Source organism: Leptinotarsa decemlineata, unplaced genomic scaffold (assembly GCF_025532065.1).
Source record: "Leptinotarsa decemlineata unplaced genomic scaffold, Ldec_3_MD MMD2_tig00000090_RagTag_RagTag, whole genome shotgun sequence".
Classification (NCBI taxonomy): Eukaryota; Metazoa; Arthropoda; class Insecta; order Coleoptera; family Chrysomelidae; genus Leptinotarsa; species Leptinotarsa decemlineata.
This window is the reverse complement of record NW_027412541.1, coordinates 5,312,601-5,332,911: the sequence shown is the minus strand read 5'-3', so window position 1 is coordinate 5,332,911 and position 20,311 is coordinate 5,312,601. Positions and strand designations below refer to the sequence as shown.

General features: G+C 34.1%; 1 protein-coding gene and 1 long non-coding RNA gene across 2 annotated transcripts in view; both read left to right on the top strand.

Annotated features, from left to right (window-relative positions):
* Oamb (Octopamine receptor in mushroom bodies) overlaps window positions 1–20,311 on the top strand; it is a 692,882-nt gene that overhangs the window by 549,883 nt on the left and 122,688 nt on the right. The gene's annotated exons all lie outside the window — the stretch shown is intronic.
* Window positions 9,539–10,452, top strand: LOC141481206 (uncharacterized). Its single transcript, XR_012464812.1, has 3 exons — window positions 9,539–9,714; window positions 9,780–9,872; window positions 10,178–10,452. It is a non-coding gene; the product is annotated as an uncharacterized lncRNA (long non-coding RNA).

Below are 20,311 nucleotides of genomic sequence, written 5' to 3'. Positions count from 1 at the left end.
TCAATACATATCAATTTCTAAGTAACCCGCCGATGATAACGGACAAAGATCTCGGACTCTTCTTCGCCAGCATCTTTTTGATTTCATTGAAAAATTACTCACTTTAAGTTTTCACGACTATTAGACACCAGACTGTATTTTATTAAATTTCAAGTATAAGATCTGATTCACTGTATACTGTACAAACTGAACAAGTACTCGTAAAAGAAAATCCGCGAAAGGTAATATCGATAATCGAAATGAGCTGTTTCGTATAGTGAATTTTCATAAATTTTTCATCTTATAGTTATAGTGCCATTGTCGCTATTTCCTCTTATTCTATCATTGGAAAATAGGATAGTTATCCTTGGTATGAATTTCCTGCATAAATAACTCAACAACAATATCGACAGTATGGTTCTTTTACCCGAGATCAATTTCTTAGTACCAAGAATCGAAGGTCGATAGAATCTCAAGTTCTTTTGCGAAGCATCACGCACAAATGTTATGCTACGATCACTATTGAATTTTATGTGCAGTAGATAGCTTGAATAAAATCTGTGAACATTGCGATATTCATTTCGACTCTCTGAATGCCTTGGTATCATGTATCAACAATCACTTTTAATAATACTATAAATAATTTTTGTGTCAGTACAGCTACATTGCATGATTTGTATTTTTGGTGTTATATACTCAATTTTTGATTCTTTCTTTGAAACTCTGCGTATATGAATATTCTTTATATACTTTGTCTCAGCATTTATTTTTATTCATTTTTAAATACCAATAATTAGTTCATATATACTCTGTAATAATAGCATTTCCTATAACTGGGTACTCCTGTTGGAGATGAATCGATTTGTTTTCAATCCATACTAACGAGCTGCCTCTGCTCCGCACGGGTGCAATTCTGATATTGAATATAAATTTATCCTCAGGAAATTCAAGGGCATGAAGACGCACATGAAACGAACCTGCATACGAAATTTCAGTCTACGAAAAAAAAGCGGTACGAAGAACCAATGCTGGAAAGGTAATTTTCATATGTGAACGCGCCCCTATCTTCCCCAGGGGGAATATTCGAAAATCCTTTCTTATTGCACATATACAACACATATAATAGCGGTACGGAGAAACAGTGATGAAAAGGGAATTTTTTCATATGTAAACGCACCCCCTTTATTGCCAGTTAGGCTACCTCAGTTGGAGTATTTGAAAATCCTTCCTTATTCCACATCTACAATGTGAGTCGAACCTACACAGTAAAAATAGAAATCTCAAAGTGAAGAACATTGTCTCTCTTTAAAGAAATCTAGCTCTCCTATATTCATAAAGAAATATTTTTATAAACTGAGAAATATATTCTCTCAATTCGAATTTGAATTATTAACTCAAATGGACTGAATGAACACTTCTTTTAAGTAAAAAAAACTATTTCATCAAGATTGTGCATATACATTTCAATAGAAATCATCACATTGGCTCAAAAGAAGTCTTCAGTCTGAGCAAAATTTATCTCCAAGCAAAAGTGTTTTGGGTTTTGAAAGAATGATATGTTAACTTGGAACACTATTTAAATATCTTCATAGGAGATATCAATTGTTTTCTTCGAAGAGAATCATTTTTCATTCAAACGCTTCTATTTATTTATATGAAATAAACTCATTTACTTCATCAAAGATGAATGTATGCTTCTGTTTATAAACTGTCCCTCTACTTGAATCCAAAGTATCTCAACGGTAATATTAATAGTTATAAGTGGTAAGGGAAGAAAGTAAATAATAGGTTATATATTATGATTGGTTTATTTCAGGCAATTGCAAATCATAAATATTATCCTGAAAAATCATATGATAAAAAACAAAACGTAATAGAGAACTAAATTTTCTTTGCTAATCTTTGCTTGAATGTCATATTCCAACCGCACACTATTGAAAGACCATACAGTTATACAAATAACAGAAATAAATATTCAATTAGAAAACATAAATATATATAAAAAAGTGACATATTCCTGACAAATTGAAAATTAACAAATAAAATAAAATGAAAGCCTATAAACAACATTACAACTCAGACAAGACAATGAATTAATTTATTAGTAATTTTACACAAATCAAGTTTTTGAAACTAGATGCCATTCTGGTAGATAGCATTAGAAAAAATCACTATCGTCTATCGAGTTCTGCATTCTTCTTTTGTTTATCCACAATTGCCAGAACATCACTTGGATTCTGAAAAGAAAGAAGAAATCAGCACATAATCCTTAGCCGCTATTTCAAATATATAGAAAAATAAAAATATGAAAACACCTGCTACTCAATTAAAAAATATATACCTATATATTTTTTTAATAAAAAACTGTTTAGGTGGGATTATTCCTTCAACCAAAGCCATTGTTGTTCGCATACGAACAAGAACCCTAAAATTTATACACTTCTCTGAGGTCGTATTGTTTGACACACGTTTCCTAGCAAGTTAAGAAGTGCTTAAATATTCCTTGATGAAAAATAAATAATCAATTCAAAAGACGTATTTACAGAAAAATTGTCTTTCAAAATAATCATTTTGGAACCGTTATAAGAGATCAAAGAGTGTCGTGTGAGTATTATTAGAGGATCAATGAAAAATATAAAATGGTCATTCAAAAAATGTAACTCATGATCATACAAACATACTTAAAGGTATAGGATTCGCTATTTAAATAACAACATCTACTGTTTTCACGTTTTTGGAAATTCTTATTTCTTTTCCAATGAGTATTGTAATATTTCTACCTATTTCTTACTTTCTTGAAGGAAATATATTGAATAATTTCAAGAGTAGGGTATATTCAATTTGATCTCAATTAATAACATAAAAACAAACAAAGCAAAGACGTTTCGGAATTCAACAAACACTTATATGTTGAAATCAGAAAGTGGCTGTCATATGTAGGTGCTTTTTATACCAGCTGGTGTCTATTTTGGTATTTTCTGTATTATAATTTATTGTCTAAATTATAAGCACTCCTTTCGTTCAATGAAAAATGAATTCGGTCTAAGAGAAAATCAAATGTCATTTAGAGAAAATGAACTTATTTGAAAAAAGATATGTTCAAAACAAGAGATTGGCAAATTTGAATCAACGTGGAGGATTTTTCAGTTAAAATTAATATACACTTGCAGAGCTCGGCGAATGTAATAATGCATATATGAAAAATTAGGAAGCATTGATATAATTTACGCAAAATGAAGTCAAAAATAAAAAATGCTGTCAAAGTTTACTACTTTCTCTTCGGTACTACGTATACAAAGCATACTTATTGATATAGCGGAGTTTTTTTCTCAGGTGACCCAAACATCTCAATTTTATCCAATTATAATACTCACCCATGAAAATATCTTTTAACTGTGTAAGACCCCAGTCTTGTGAAATCTGTTTCATTATGGTAAATACAAAACAATCGGAAAAAACTTGCACTGCTCAAAGACACATAAAACACTCCCTCCTTGAAATCGCAACACACCAAATCACTTTCCAACGCATACTGGCGCGTACGCGATGAAATACTCCTTTAAAAGAAACCCTGTTCATTCTATGAAAAATTCCTGTTATCTTCAGTCGATCATAATATAGTTCTGTATATAGATTCACAAAACTCCTGTTATAATCGAATTGAGTTATTTGAAGGGATACAGTTTTGAATTCAAACAAACAATGTATTCAGATCAAGTTCATGTTGCTCTCCATTCGAAACATTTTATTTTCCACTTCAAATGAGTGGTAGATTTTGAGATGATATTATATTTTCTTGATTCAAAATAGTTCATCTTCGCATTAATATAATCAAACGAATAATTACGTTGAAAGTCCAAGAAATATGATTTCTTCGTTAAAAAAAGTGTGATTCTGTGGAACATGGCGCTGTTGGCATGAAGTGATATTTTCTCCAATAGAGATACAAATTTCAAAGCAACCTATGATCTTCTTTGAGAAGAAAACTACTTTTTACTGTGTACATACAGAATTTCAGCTTCTGAAAATATAGCGGCACGGAGAAACAGTGATGAAAATGTAACTTCATTTCATGAACGCGCCTTTTCCCTTCCAATTTGAAATCCCTTTTTTATTGTACATCTACAACATGAAAATAGCCTACGTCGAAAATTTCAGCCTCCAAAAATAAAGCGGTACGAAGAAACAGTGATTAAGAGGATTTTCATATGCAAACGCTTCCTTTTCATCCCCATTGGGACTCTCCAGTTGGAATATTCGGAAATTTATCCTTGGTGCACATATATAACATAAACTGAACCTACATATTAAATATCAGCCTCCGAGCGGTACAGAAAAACTGATAAAAAGGTTATTCTACAACAAGGTAATCTACAACATTGAATGAGCCTACGTAGAATATTTCAGCCTCCGAAAATAAAACGCTACGTAGAAACAGTGATTGAAAGGTAATTTTCATATGCAAACTCGCCCCTGTTATTCCAGTGGAAGCGCCGTCATTTGGAATATTTGGAAATCGTTTCTTATTGCACATGAAACGAGCCTACGTAGAAAATGTTAGCCTCCGGAAGTAAAGCGCTACGTAGAAACAGTGATTAAAAGGTAATTTTCATATGCAAACGCGCCCCTTTCATTTCCATTGGGAGCGCTCCTGTTTGGAATATTTGAAAATCGTTTCTTATTACACATCTACAATATGAAACAAGCCTATGTAGAAAATTTCAGCCTTGGAAAATAAAGCGCTACGTAGTAACAGTGATTGAAAGGTAATTTTCATATGTAAACGCGCCCCTTTCATCACCAGTGGGAACGCACCCGTTTGTAATATTTGAAAATCTATTCTTATGGCACATAAAACAACCCTCCTTGGTTGATGACTATAATATCTCCGTTTACTTTGACGGAAGATTGAACCTTCTTTAGAGACAAGACTTTGTTTTTCCTTTTAAATTTTACACTGAATATGAATATGAAAATTAGTGATGACATATTCTGAAATGAAACAAAAGAAAATCAAAGAGTCTTTGTTAGATGCATATTCAGCGTTAACATTGATCCATGTCACCTTAGATTTGAATAGCGCAACAAACACATGAATTCTGCTTTTTTTTCCCCATTTTATTTGAAGTACTACATGTGATGATGCGACTATTATTAGTGAAGATACAACTTTGTGCCCTCTTGGCATCGTCTCCGTTTTTTTTTCTCTGTTGATGAATTCTGCATTCGTTTCCCTTTCATTTGATGTGCTGCACGTTGAGATTCAGTTATCATTAATAAAGATGTGGGTTAGTGCCCTTCTGACATGTTGCACCATATTTGTTTTTTCGTTGTCGATGAATTCTGCAATTTTTCTTCTTTCATTTGACATGATGTACGTAACGATCCAAAGTTTTTTCAATGATTCTTTTTGCAATTCTTCCTATGCTGTTTCACATTAGGCGCTCGATATTATATTTTTCATAGTCTACACATTAAATCATTTGAAATGAGTACCCACATCGACCTGTTGCGACTAGTATAGCGAAAATAGGTTATGAGGTCCTTTTGGCTTCGTAAAATGATTAACTATGTTTTTTGACATCTAAAGGAATCCATTGATGTCAAAATCATCGGAATCGGACGACCGGAAGTAAAAACCGGAAGTGACCAGTTTTTGACGGATTCGAAACCTTCTCACCCTAAGGAATCCAAAAATACCATATGTTTCAGTATACGATGATTATTTCATTTTTTTGTCAACAAATTATGTGTTTTGAATCAAACTTTTGCAATTACATTACACTCGTAGTTGTTCATAACCCAATAACTTTTAATTTCAAATATGTTCAATGATTTTCTTCAAATGTGCAATTCTTTCTATGCTATTTCACATTAGATGCTCGATATTATACTTTTCATAATCTAAAAATGACATCATTTGAAATGAGTACCCACATCGGTCTGTTGCTGCTAGTATAATGAAAATAGGTTATAAGGCCCTTTTGGCTTCGACAAATGATTAATTATGTTTCATGACATCTAAACGAATCCATTGATGTTGAAGTCATCGAAATCGGAGGACCGGAAGTGAAAACCGGAAGTGGTCGTTTTTTGATGGATTCGAATCCTTCTCATCCTAAGGAATCCAAATATATCATATGTTTCAGTATCCAATGATTTTTTTCATTTTCTTTGTCAATAAATTCTGCGTTTTGAATCAAGCTTCTGCAATTGGAATAAACTTATAGTTGTTCATAACCCAACATTTTTTAATTACAAGTTTGTTGAATTTGCAATTCTTCCTCCATTTCTTATCCTTTCATTTGACGTGCTGTGTGCGACGATCCGATCATTATTAGTGAATATACAACTCAGTGCCCTTCTGACAATTGCGCTATTATTTTTTGTAATAACTCATTTATTTCCACAAATCCTCACACACGCTGACTACGTCACTTTCAAGCTTTTAATATTTTATCACTATTATTATTATTATTCGACCCTCATTCTCCAGTTCAATTTCATCTAGCACAATCAATCGAGCAATATTTGATGTCTTCATTCTGATTGGCTGACCGACACCACTCTGTAACAGAAGTTAGGTTGGGTGTTCCACAAGGTTCCGTTCAAGAGTCTGAAAATTCGCAAAATGAATCTTCATATGACAAAGCATGTACGATAGTCATTTCCTGATGATGCCAACTTGGTTAGCGAAACGCGTTAAGTGATAAATGACTGTCATATTGAAACATGAAAAACCGTTACGACAATAACGATGAAACGGTAACGAATGAACGCACGAAAAACGATCGAAAACGCACGAAAAACGATCGTAAACGCACGAAAAAACGATCGTAAACGCACGAAAAACGATCGTAAACGCACGAAAAACGATCGTGAACGCACGAAAAACGATCGAAAACGCACGGAAAACCACGTATTCTGAAATGTCATTGTCGAATACTTCGCTCTCCCATTGCCCTCACGTTGAGTCCACAAAGCTTAACCTCTCGACACTTTTGGATCTCCTCTTTTTCCTGATGATGCTAACTTGGTCAACAAAGATACGAGACGTAGTGCCCTTTTGGCATGTTGGAATGCTGGACTTCTGTTGAACCGACATGTTTGGTATATTTTGACGCACCCTGTACACTTCGACGTCATGTTTGTTTTCAATGATGTATTTTGACGCACCCTGTACACTTCGACGTCATATTCGTTTTTCAATGGTGTATTTCGAGATACATTATACACATTGAGAGATCGCACGTTGAAAACTTACAGCCTCGTGGAACTGTTATGTTCTTTCTTAAATGATGTATTTTGACGCACCCTGTACACTTCGACGCCATTTTTGTTTTCAATGATGTATTTTGAGATACCTTGTAACATTGAGGGATCACACTTTGAAACGATACAGCCTCATTAATCTGTAATGTTTTTTATTAAATCTGATTCGTTATTATTAATATATCATTTTCGCACTTTTAATTTTCGTGGAGTAGTTCACGATTAATTCCTAAACCGGCAACGCTACATTGCCTCATAAACAATGATTTATTGTACAACTGGCAACGCCGAACCTGCCATGCTGGCATGTATTGACATTTGACAGATGCAGTCTTATGAGTCTAGTGTTTACAGTGTCCTTCTTCAACCAATAGATAGTTCAGCTAGTGACTCATAGATGACCCTGTGTGTTCTATAACTTTGGTGTTTCCATATACTTTTGTATCGATGAATCGAGCGCCTATTTTTGTGCGGTTACTGATAACAGGACATGAAACAATTCTGTACGATAAATTATTCAAATGAATCTCTCAATATACGCAAAGCCACGTAAATTTGTGCATCGATTACGTCACACGCGCCTCTCGCTCTTACACACACATGCACATCTTTACATGAAATATTAATTATTTCCCAAACCTAAGTATATTTTCCTATCTTCAATATGATAATGACAATTACATTCTATGGAAATCAAAAATAAAAATGCTGTCAAGTATAATGAATGAGTCAATTTCGGTCCCGACAAAGCTAACGCTGTAAATACTCAACATTCGCAGTTAACTTCAATATCTTACGATGGTGTAGAGGCTAAGGACAATGTCTACGGCGCGGACGACCCAGGTTCGAATCTCATAACTATAAACTTTTTTCAATTAAAATCACGTTACTGAAGGGGGCCGAGGGAGCTGATAGGTTAGGTGGAGTACCAAGGGGGGCGATAGGTTAGGTGAAGTACCAAGGGGGCCGAGGGGCGGAGTTCTACGTTTAAATCGCTACTATACTCGTTCCATCCTGCGTCGATGACGTCACACGTTTCCCCTCACAGACACCGTCCTGCACCCTCATTGACATTTGACAGTTGCACAGACACCGATCCGTATTGACAGACATCATAAAACCGGCAACTGCGCATACTGCGTCGCATGACAACACCCATATGTCTAGTGTTTACAGTGTCCTTCTTCAACCAATAGATAGTTCAGCTAGTGACTCATAGGTGGCGCTAGGATTAGTGTTCACAGTATCCTTCTTCAACCAATAGATAGTTCAGCTAGTGACTCATAGGTGGCGCCATGCATCTGGGTCACGTGACAATTTGGAGCGCTCTGATTGGATTCTGCCGTACGCGTGACCTTGAAAGGAACCAAAAACGCCAGAATGGACCTTAGCCATTTTCCATGTTAATCTCCATAAGGAATGGGCCAGAATGCCTATAGCCTATTTACTGAAGTGTATAATATTTTAAAATTCTTGTAAAGCGCTTTCGACTTTCGTCATCATCAGTGCTCACTTGTCAGGCAACAGGAAGTATCAAGATACCCACACAGCACTAGATATTCATGGAATATTCCCTGTATATCATAAAACGAACGTATATATTCCAAATATTCATAGAATATTCTTGGAATATATACATGCCTTTAGAATATTCATAGAATATGCTTGAATGAATATGGCAGGATTATTCCCGAAAGAATGTGCATAGAATGTCTATAAATGGATTATTCTCCCTTGAATATTCTAAGAATATTGTCGCTCGAATATACCATATGGTATATTCTTAGAATATATCCCCACGGTATATTTTGGAATATTCTATACAATGGAATTTTGAATTATCTTATAATAACGTATTCAAATAATTCAATATTATTAAAAACAAAAATATTTGAAGATCTTAATCGAATGCATAACCTAATGTATATAACCCTGATAGTGTTAACCAGTTTTTGAACTCAACGCAAAGATTCTCGATGAATTGCTCCAACAGCAACTGTTAGAAACGACAAAAAAATTTGAATGGGCCAATAAATGAACCAATTGCATCAATAAATTGGTTAATTCTCATCCTATTTATATTTTTGTATTTGAAATTATTTAATTACAAAGCGAAAAATCCTGGAAACAGAGAAATGGGGAAGTGAATAATTGGAGTAAACGTTTTTCATTGGTCAATTGAAGTGTAGCGCGCAACAGTCTAATAAGCTCTGTGAAAGCGGCTGTCCCTTAATGCACGGTACATTTGCGTTTGCGTTAAATTCGACATTTGATTCAACATGGCGGTTGACGTGGCAGGTTCGCGTGTGTAATGCATGGTGTGTTGGTGTTATTATCAAAGTATAATTCTGTCACGTTCAGTGTACCATTTATAATTTGGGGTTGTCCAATTTGTAGTACAGCGAATAGTTTGATTTTGGATCTTCAAACAGGAGAGTTGTATCTATTCAGTCTTCAAGAAAAGTGAGTAAAATGCAATAGTATCGATAGTGAAGTCATGGTGATTAACCTACTATACCTCATTTTAGGTTCGAGGAGAGTTGGTGTGTGGGATTTGTTGGTTTGACTAAGTACATGTTTGAACTAGAATGATTTCAGTTGTGTATCTTCAATAGAGAAAAGTAAGTGAATGACACATTCTTTTGTATCATTTGTTTTCATAATTTTTATCACTCGTTTTCAAGATAGTATCAATTTGCCCAAAAGGAAACAGAGTGGTACCTGGTACAGGCAGGTGCGCCAAGGAACTGAAAACGTAATGATTAGGTACTTTTTTACAAGACAATGCATGTTGTTCTCCAAGTCATAAAATGTTGTAAATGTTCATGAGTAACCTATGCGAAAAATATCTATTTGATTTTTATTCCAGTTTTATTGTGCCACTTCCAAATAGTGATAATGAACGTTAATGTACATTTTGTTCCAGGTATTACTATTGAAACACTGGCTGATGCATTGTTGGACAAATATAAGGAAAACTCTTCTATTTCAATGAAATGATATATTTATTATTTTTTAATTAGTGCTGATGAATTCACAGAGTTGTTATTTTAGCATATTTTTTAGTATACATTTGTTTGAGAGTAGGAACATCCTAATTTGAATACATTTCTAATATTTGTAATATGACAGTATTCAGGAATATTTTATTCAGTGAATAAATATTTTGAATTAGATTTTTTATTTTTAATATTGGTTGAAACGTCGAATATTTCAGTGTATATTGTTTTTAAAATATATTTGTTTATGAATATTATGTGTTTTATTACTTGTGTGAATCTTGTATCAAAATGCAATATGTACATGCCTAATAGCGGTTACTCGTCACATTCTTGGAATATTCCAAATATTCCTAGAATATTCATAAAATATATTTAAAGAATATTCTATGGTGTTTCTCTATTGTATATTCCTACAATAAACTAAGAATATCCTGAATATTTTATGAATATTCCTCGGGTTCTATTCCTGGAATATTCTTAATAGAATATACCTTAGATATTCTAAGAATATTATAAGATATTCCAAGAATATTCCCAAGGAATATTCTTAAAATATATCAAAGGTTCGCCAGGAGCACTTCCAGGGAATATTCTCCAGAAGATATATATATATCCATGGCATATTCATAGCATAATACAATATCCTTAAATGTATATTCATGAAATATACCTGGAATATCTATTGCTATGTGGGTAAGTGAATTGTACATTGTAATATTTGAATTATATAAAACAAAATAGGCTTATAGCCAAGAAAATACATTTTTGGATTGAGGCCATGTGGTTTGACGATGGAATTAGTATTGTGCTCAGAGCAATTAAAGAAATTATTGCTCTGAGGTATTGTCTGTAACTTATTGATGTCAGTATATATTACAGAAACAGGGTTAGGTTAGGTTAGGTCCAATGTGATTTGATCTATTCGACCCTCCATCACAACCCGCATAGGTTTATTGTGACTCACACCTATTTACACTCCACCAAATAAACCCAGCTTCTTAACGAAGCCGATTAGTTTGTATTGCGAGTGGTCTTTCGGGTCAGATGGTAAGAGTATGGCTCTGCCGAACTCTAAAATCCTAATTCGGGGCAGGCACAAAGTATGTGCTCTGCTGTTTCATCATTTTACAAACAGAGGCGACACACACTGTCTTCCGACAGTCCGAATCTCTGATGGTGATTCAAACGACAGTGACCTTGTAGGAAAGCCTATTAGACTTCGTAGTTCATCCCTACTGTAGTCCAACAATTGTTTGGTATCAAGCTTCGAAGGGTGAATGAACGCCTTGGAGTGAGCCAATCCTGGAAGATTCTGCCAGAAGTACATAAATCTTTCACCATCCAAGTGTTCAATTTTTGTTTGGCAAAGCCTAAAGCGATGCCAATGACAGGTTCTGGTTCGACGAAGCTGCTTGCAACACTACAGAGACAGGGACAATATTTCTTTATTTTCAGGTAAGTATGTAGGAGGAAGCTCATTTTCACTATCCCATGAAATGTGACTGAAGCTTTCTTTGTGCAAATGCAAATGTGTCTGAGACACATGTATGTGCCGCATGCGCCAACTATATAATAAGGACATTCATAATAATATCCATATTTTTCAAAACATTTTTTTGTTGGCAGTTCACTTTCGTTTCAATAAACGTACTTCAGTACGCACATCCCAAAATATTGTTTCTTTCCATTCATATAATCAATGGAAGCTATCTTGCTGTTATATTGGTCGCCATTTTGAAAACACTCTCTCCAGCATTATTTTAGTTATCTCAGAGATATTCTCCATCCTCACAAACCCCAAATCGCCTGTTTCGAACTTGATATTAGCAGTAATCAAAAACACCAATGAAATTCTAGATTTCGATGCACATCTTGACTGCCATCCTGTAGTTTTCATTTCTGGTCGAAGGATTATGATTTACTCCATGAGCTGAAAAGTCTCGAGCCTAACACATAGATGGTGCAATTTTTTTTGCTTTCACCGCTTTTTCAGTTAGTACTAACTTTCGAAAGAAAGCTGTTGAAATATCATGATATTCTACTCATTACTTTGTGAGTTATTGTACTAAGAGTGACACTAATTTTGTTATTTTTAAAACAATGGATCAAAAACAATTTCGTGTTTTGATTTTACACTGTTTCTTGATGGGAGAAAATATCGTTTGAACGAAGCAGTGGCTCAGAAAGTTTTATAAGGACTACGCTCAGATATGGCGGCAAACGCGAAAGACGTGTCATTATCGTTCATCTGCAAATACTGCAATGAAAGTGTAAAAAACGGGATAAACTGTGTTGTTTGTGCCACATTAGCTCACCGAAGTTGTGCAAAAAGAAAGAATAAAAAACATAAAATTCTATGAAAAAGGAAAGGAATTACACGAAAGAAAAAAATCTTTCGAAACAAATACTTTTATGCGAACACTGAATTATACAGGAGATACTTTTCTCTACTCAATTTGTATTCCAAACATTTGTTATGGAATGAAATTCAGATATCATTCACAGGAGTTCTACTTTAAAAGTAATGTAACAAATCGCACTTACATGGAACACTGTCATCCTCACTGGTATACATCGATGTTTTGCCATGAGATACTTGCCTTAGGGCTCTCCACTACCAAATTGGATAACATTATAGAAAATACACACAATTCATTCATGAATTACGATTTTTATTGTCACGGAATGAGTTTGATCTACTTATTTGAATTGAAGGGGTTATATTTTCAGGAGTGATTAATTTTTGGGAAAGAAAGTTTTTGGCTGCGATGTGGAAACTATATCAAAAGTCGTATCTTTACATGTAACGCGTCTCCATCCAAAAACAAAACCAACTCATCGGAACATGGATCCCTAATGACGATTCATGACTTTGGTATTCCAGGATACAAACTCATCAACTTCTTTGGTCGATCTCAATGTACTTTTTACATCTTTTACATCAGGAATCTATCAGTTATTTTTTAGTATCAATATTAGAAAATTGAATGTCTCCAGACTAACTAGTCTGAAATGAAAGCGTCACATGTTGATGACTTCACATCAAAAATTTTGTGAAACTGGATTAAATATTGGAACAATGTTCTGAAATACGTGTCTTTTGAATCCTTCTTCCATTTCGAGAATTGTCTAATACAGTTCGACGAACTGGATAAACGGCAGAATAATCTGATGAATCAGGAGAGCATTTCAATTGAAAGAATGATGAATAATTTGAACTTTTTGAGTTCTGTGAACTCAGTAGAATTAAGGAAGTTTGGAATTTCCACTCCTAATAATTATAAATCACAGTAGAATTATTTTTTAAATGGGCATTATTTGTTTTCACATTTCAGGAGGCATGGTCATAATCTGGCGTTCAAAATCTTCCATTTTAGGAAAGACAAATTTTGGCTGTCTACGTCTCCATCTTGATAATTTCATAAAAGTCTATACATTGTTCATATAAAATTATATTCGTCATTCGTGTTTCTATTCGTCACCGTAACATCTTCTATTCATCACCGTAACATGACTTCAATTTTAATTTTATGACTCTTCAGCCAATCATGAAACTCGGTTAGTAAAAATTACCCAATACGAACTATTAAGTCTACAGCCCACGTGGACTAGTTGGCTGCCAGTTCATTTTTATATATTGGTTTTTTTGACCTTTGAGAGTGCCGCCACTTTGAGCTTGCACAATATCATTCAATTCGACTATGCCTGTTGTCGCTACCTACAGGACATTTGCGGTAAATAAAGTTCGACTGAGTGTCCGAATTATGACAACCTCCATCAAAAACATCACTTTTTAAAATGCATCTTGAACTCCATATTGAATAGCGTAGTATTATACTCGTACGGAACTCAATCGCCTCACTGACACAGATGGAACTCTATGACAGAATCTGAATTGAATTGTATGTTAAATCGGAAATACAATGCAAACACAATTGTACTATTAGGTTACTCGCATCAATTCAACTGTATTGATTACTTTGTTAGAAGTAGAAACAATAGTTTTATGATGAGCTCTTCGGCATATTTCAACAAGAATGAAGGCATTCTTGACTTGTGAACTGATATTTTGGGGGTTAAACTTTTGGTTCAATACATATCAATTTCTAAGTAACCCGCCGATGATAACGGACAAAGATCTCGGACTCTTCTTCGCCAGCATCTTTTTGATTTCATTGAAAAATTACTCACTTTAAGTTTTCACGACTATTAGACACCAGACTGTATTTTATTAAATTTCAAGTATAAGATCTAATTCACTGTATACTGTACAAACTGAACAAGTACTCGTAAAAGAAAATCCGCGAAAGGTAATATCGATAATCGAAATGAGCTGTTTCGTATAGTGAATTTTCATAAATTTTTCATCTTATAGTTCTTTATATTATCTACACATAATCTTTCTTGTCGACATACCTACTTCGTTAATTTTTCAGTAGCAAAGTTCTACATAATCTTTATATATTTCATATTCATACTGAACAAGTACCATAGTCGCTATTTCCTCTTATTCTATCATTGGAAAATAGGATAGTTATCCTTGGTATGAATTTCCTGCATAAATAACTCAACAACAATATCGACAGTATGGTTCTTTTACCCGAGATCAATTTCTTAGTACCAAGAAGCGAAGGTCGATAGAATCTCAAGTTCTTTTGCGAAGCATCACGCACAAATGTTATGCTACGATCACTATTGAATTTTATGTGCAGTAGGTAGCTTGAATAAAATCTGTGAACATTGCGATATTCATTTCGACTCTCTGAATGCCTTGGTATCATGTATCAACAATCACTTTTAATAATACTATAAATAATTTTTGTGTCAGTACAGCTACATTGCATGATTTGTATTTTTGGTGTTATATACTCAATTTTTATTGTTTCTTTGAAACTCTGCGTATATGAATATTCTTTACCTATATACTTTGTCTCAGCATTTATTTTTATTCATTTTTAAATGCCAATAATTAGTTCATATATACTCTGTAATAATAGCATTTCCTATAACTGGGTACTCATGTTGGAGAAGAATCGATTTGTTTTCAATCCATACTAACGAGCTGCCTCTGCTCCGCACGGGTGCAATTCTGATATTGAATATAAATTTATCCTCAGGAAATTTAAGGGCATGAAGACGCACATGAAACGAACCTGCATACGAAATTTCAGCCTACGAAAATAAAGCGGTACGAAGAACCAATGCTGGAAAGGTAATTTTCATATGTGAACGCGCCCCTATCTTCCCCAGGGGGAATATTCGAAAATCCTTTCTTATTGCACATATACAACACATATAAAATTTCAACCTTCGAAAATATAGCGGTACGGAGAAACAGTGATGAAAAGGGAATTTTTTCATATGTAAACGCACCCCCTTTATTGCCAGTTAGGCTACCTCAGTTGGAGTATTTGAAAATCCTTCCTTATTCCACATCTACAATATGAGTCGAACCTACACAGTAAAAATAAAAATCTCAAGGTGAAGAACATTGTCTCTTTTTAAAGAAATCTAGCTCTCCTATATTCATAAAGAAATATTTTTATAAACTGAGAAATATATTCTCTCAATTCGAATTTGAATTATTAACTGAATGAACACTTCTTTTAAGTAAAAATACTATTCCACCAAGATTGTGCATATACATTTCAATAGAAATCATCACATTAGCTCAAAAGAAGTCTTCAGTCTGAGCAAAATTTATCTCCAAGCAAAAGTGTTTTGGGTTTTGAAAGAATGATATGTTAACTTGGAACACTATTTAAATATCTTCATAGTAGATATCAATTGTTTTCTTCGAAGAGAATCATTTTTCATTCAAACGCTTCTATTTATTTATATGAAATAAACTCAGTTACTTCATCAAAGATGAATGTATGCTTCTGTTTATAAACTGTCCCTCTAATTTGGATGTCCATGGTTACTTGAATCCAAAGTATCTCAACGGTAATATTAATAGTTATAAGTGGTAAGAGAAGAAAGTAAATAATACGTTATATATAATGATTGGTTTATTTCAGGCAATTGCAAATCATAAATATTATCCTGAAAAATCATATGATAAAAAACAAAACGTAATAGAGAACTAAACTTTCTTTGCTAATCTTTGCTTCAATGTCATATTCCAACCGCACACTATTGAAAGACCATACAGTTATACAAATAACAGAAATGAATATTCAATTAGAAAACATAAATATATATAAAAAAGTGACATATTCCTGACAAATTGAAAATTAACAAATAAAATAAAATAGAAGCCTATAAACAACATTACAACTCAGACAAGACAATGAATTAATTTATTAGTAATTTTACACAAATCAAGTTTTTGAAACTAGATACCATTCTGGTAAATAGCATTGGAAAAAATCACTATCGTCTATCGAGTTCTGCATTCTGCTTTTGTTTATCCACAATTGCCAGAACATCACTTGGATTCTGAAACGAAAGAAGAAATCAGCACATAATCCTAAGCCGCTATTTTAAATACATAAAAAAATAAAAATATGAAAACACCTGCTACTCAATTAAAAAATATATACCTATATATTTTTTTAATAAAAAACTGTTTAGGTGGGATTATTCCTTCAACCAAAGCCATTGTTGTTCGCATACGAACAAGAACCATAAAATTTATACACTTCTCTGAGGTCGTATTGTTTGAGATACGTTTCCTAGCAAGTTAAAAAGTGCTTAAATATTCCTTGATGAGAAATAAATAATCAATTCAAAAGACGTACCTCAAATCCCTTAGAGGTGAAGAGAAGTATTTACAGAAAAATTGTCTTTCAAAATAATCATTTTGGAACCGTTATAGGAGATCAAAGAGTGTCGTGTGAGTATTATTAGAAGATCAATGAAAAATATAAAATGGTCATTCAAAAAATGTAACTCATGATCATACAAACATACTTAAAGGTATAGGATTCGTTATTTAAATAACAACATTCACTGTTTTCACGTTTTTGGAAATTCTTATTATTTTTCCAATGAGTTTTGTAATATTTCTACCTATTTCTTACTTTCTTGAAGGAAATATATTGAATAATTTCAAGAGTAGGGTATATTCAATTTGATCTCAATTAATAACATAAAAACAAACAAAGCAAAGACGTTTCGGAATTCAACAAACACTTATATGTTGGAATCAGAAAGTGGCTGTCATATGTAGGTGTTTTTTATACCAGCTGGTGTCTATTTTGGTATTTTCTGTATTATAATTTATTGTCTAAATTATAAGCACTCCTTTCGTTCAATGAAAAATGAATTCGGTCTAAGAGAAAATCAAATGTCATTTAGAGAAAATGAACTTATTTGAAAAAAGATATGTTCAAAACAAGAGATTGGCAAATTTGAATCAACGTGGAGGATTTTTCAATTAAAATTAATATACACTTGCAGAGCTCGGCAAATGTAATAATGCATATATGAAAAATTAGGAAGCATTGATATAATTTACGCAAAATGAAGTCAAAAATAAAAAATGCTGTCAAAGTTTACTACTTTCTCTTCGGTACTACGTATACAAAGCATACTTATTGATATAGCGGAGTTTTTTTCTCAGGTGACCCAAACATCTCAATTTTATCCAATTATAATACTCACCCATGAAAATATCTTTTAACTGTGTAAGACCCCAGTCTTGTGAAATCTGTTTCATTATGGTAAATACAAAACAATCGGAAAAGACTTGCACTGCTTAAAGACACATAAAACACTCCCTCCTTGAAATCGCAACACACCAAATCACTTTCCAACGCATACTGGCGCGTACGCGATGAAATACTCCTTTAAAAGAAACCCTGTTCATTCTATAAAAAATTCCTTCTTCAGTCGATCATAATATAGTTCTGTATATAGATTCACAAAACTCCTGTTATAATCGAATTGAGTTATTTGAAGGGATACAGTTTTGAATTCAAACAAACAATGTATTCAGATCAAGTTCATGTTGCTCTCCATTCGAAACATTTTATTTTCCACTTCAAATGAGTGGTAGATTTTGAGATGATATTATATTTTCTTGATTCAAAATAGTTCATCTTCGCATTAATATAATCAAACGAATAATTACGTTGAAAGTCCAAGAAATATGATTTCTTCGTTAAAAAAAGTGTGATTCTGTGGAACATGGCGCTGTTGGCATGAAGTGATATTTTCTCCAATAGAGATAAAAATTTCAAAGCAACCTATGATCTTCTTTGAGAAGAAAACTACTTTTTACTGTGTATACCGGGTGTCCCAGAGCTTTTAGGCCAGCAGATATCTCAGTTACCTGCAGAACAAAAATTAAAACAAAAATATGTATCATAGGAGAACACAAGCACTTTCATGCAGCATAGCAAAATCCACCCCCTGGTAAACAACCCCCAAGAAACCACCCCTAACTTTTGTTTTTCAAATGGTTCAACTTACAGTCTTTTTCATTTCTCGGTCAATGATGTATCATGGTAGGTAGAATGACATGCAGAATCATAGAAAATAAAAACACAAATGAAATATTAATGTTTAAGGTCATCTGTATTTTGATACATGATACTACAGAAAATGTTCAAAATGTTGGCCAGCACTTGCCACACATGCTTCTAGTCGCCAAATCAGCGCGCGAGTACAGGAAGCCCTAATCATTTCCGGAGTAACGGTATGACAAGCCTCTAAAATTTTTTGGGTTAAATCGTCAATATTCATTGGTTGTGTTTCGAAGGCAACTCGTTTCAGATCTCCCCACAGGAAAAAGTCCAGTGGCGTGAGATCTGGAGAACGTGCAGGCCATCGCATAGGTCCACTATTTCCAATCCAACGGTCTCGAAAAGTATCATTGAGGAATGTAGTAACTACATTATGATTATGTGCAGGAGCACCATCTTGTTGCCACCAAATTTGTTGTCGTTCTTCAAGTGGAATATCTTCCAGGAGGGCAGGTAAACAATTTTCCAAGAAATGAAAATATCGGTGGCCCGTCAAAGTGTCTTGGAAAAAATGGGGCCCGATGAGTCGTCCATTATGTAAACCACATCACACGTTCACACCCCACATTGTTTGGAAATTGGTTTCTCTAATCCAGTGAAGGTTGTCCTGTGACCAATAGTGCATGTTATGTCGATTAACAGTACCATTATTATGGAAGCGGGATTCGTCACTCCACAAGATTTGATTGAGGATGTTTGGATTGTCATGGAATAAAACTTGAATGTGAGCAATGAATGCCGTTCGTCTTTCGAAATCGGTAGGTCTGAGTCCTTGGTGTAAATCAATTTTGAAGGGATGATACTTGTACTGTTTGAAAATTCTTTGCACAGATGACTTACTGATCCCAATCTCTACCGCCAATGCACGAACCGAAATATGAGGATGTGCTTCAGCGTAGGCCAACACATTTATGCAATTTTCCTCAGTTTGCATGGGAGTAGGATGTACTTGATCTGTTTTTCCTGGAAATGATCCCGTTCGCATGGTATTTTCTACATACGAAAACGTATTACGACCTGGTTGTCGACGATCAGGAAAGCGCTGCCCATACAGCCTCTCCGCAGCACGTTTATTCTTTCGGTATTCACCAAAAATTAAAAGCATATCAACGTATTCGTTGGGAGTGAAGGTAAAAGGCATTTTGATATACAACAACAATATCACGACTGAGGGCAATGTGTCATCCAAATATCAGAGGAATGAAAGGAAGCACAAAAAGTTCTAACATTTTATCGCCTCTTTTTCTGCGTAGCGTCCACTTTTTCTGGTGTCTACAATGCAGAACAATTCGATCAGTCCAGTTAATAGTACCCACTAACGTATTCAATTTTCTCGAACAATTATGATATATCGTTGGTTGAGAAATAACAAGAGCTGTCAGTTGAATGACAAACAACATGGGGTTGCCATTTGAAAAACAAAAGTTAGGGGTGGTTTCGCAGGGGTTGCTCGCGAGGGGGTGCATTTTGCTCTGCTACATGAAAGTGCTGGTGGTCTTCTATGATATACATATTTTTTTTTCAATTTTTTTCTGCAGGTGACTGAGATATCTGCTGGCCTAAAAGCTCTGGGACACCCGGTATACA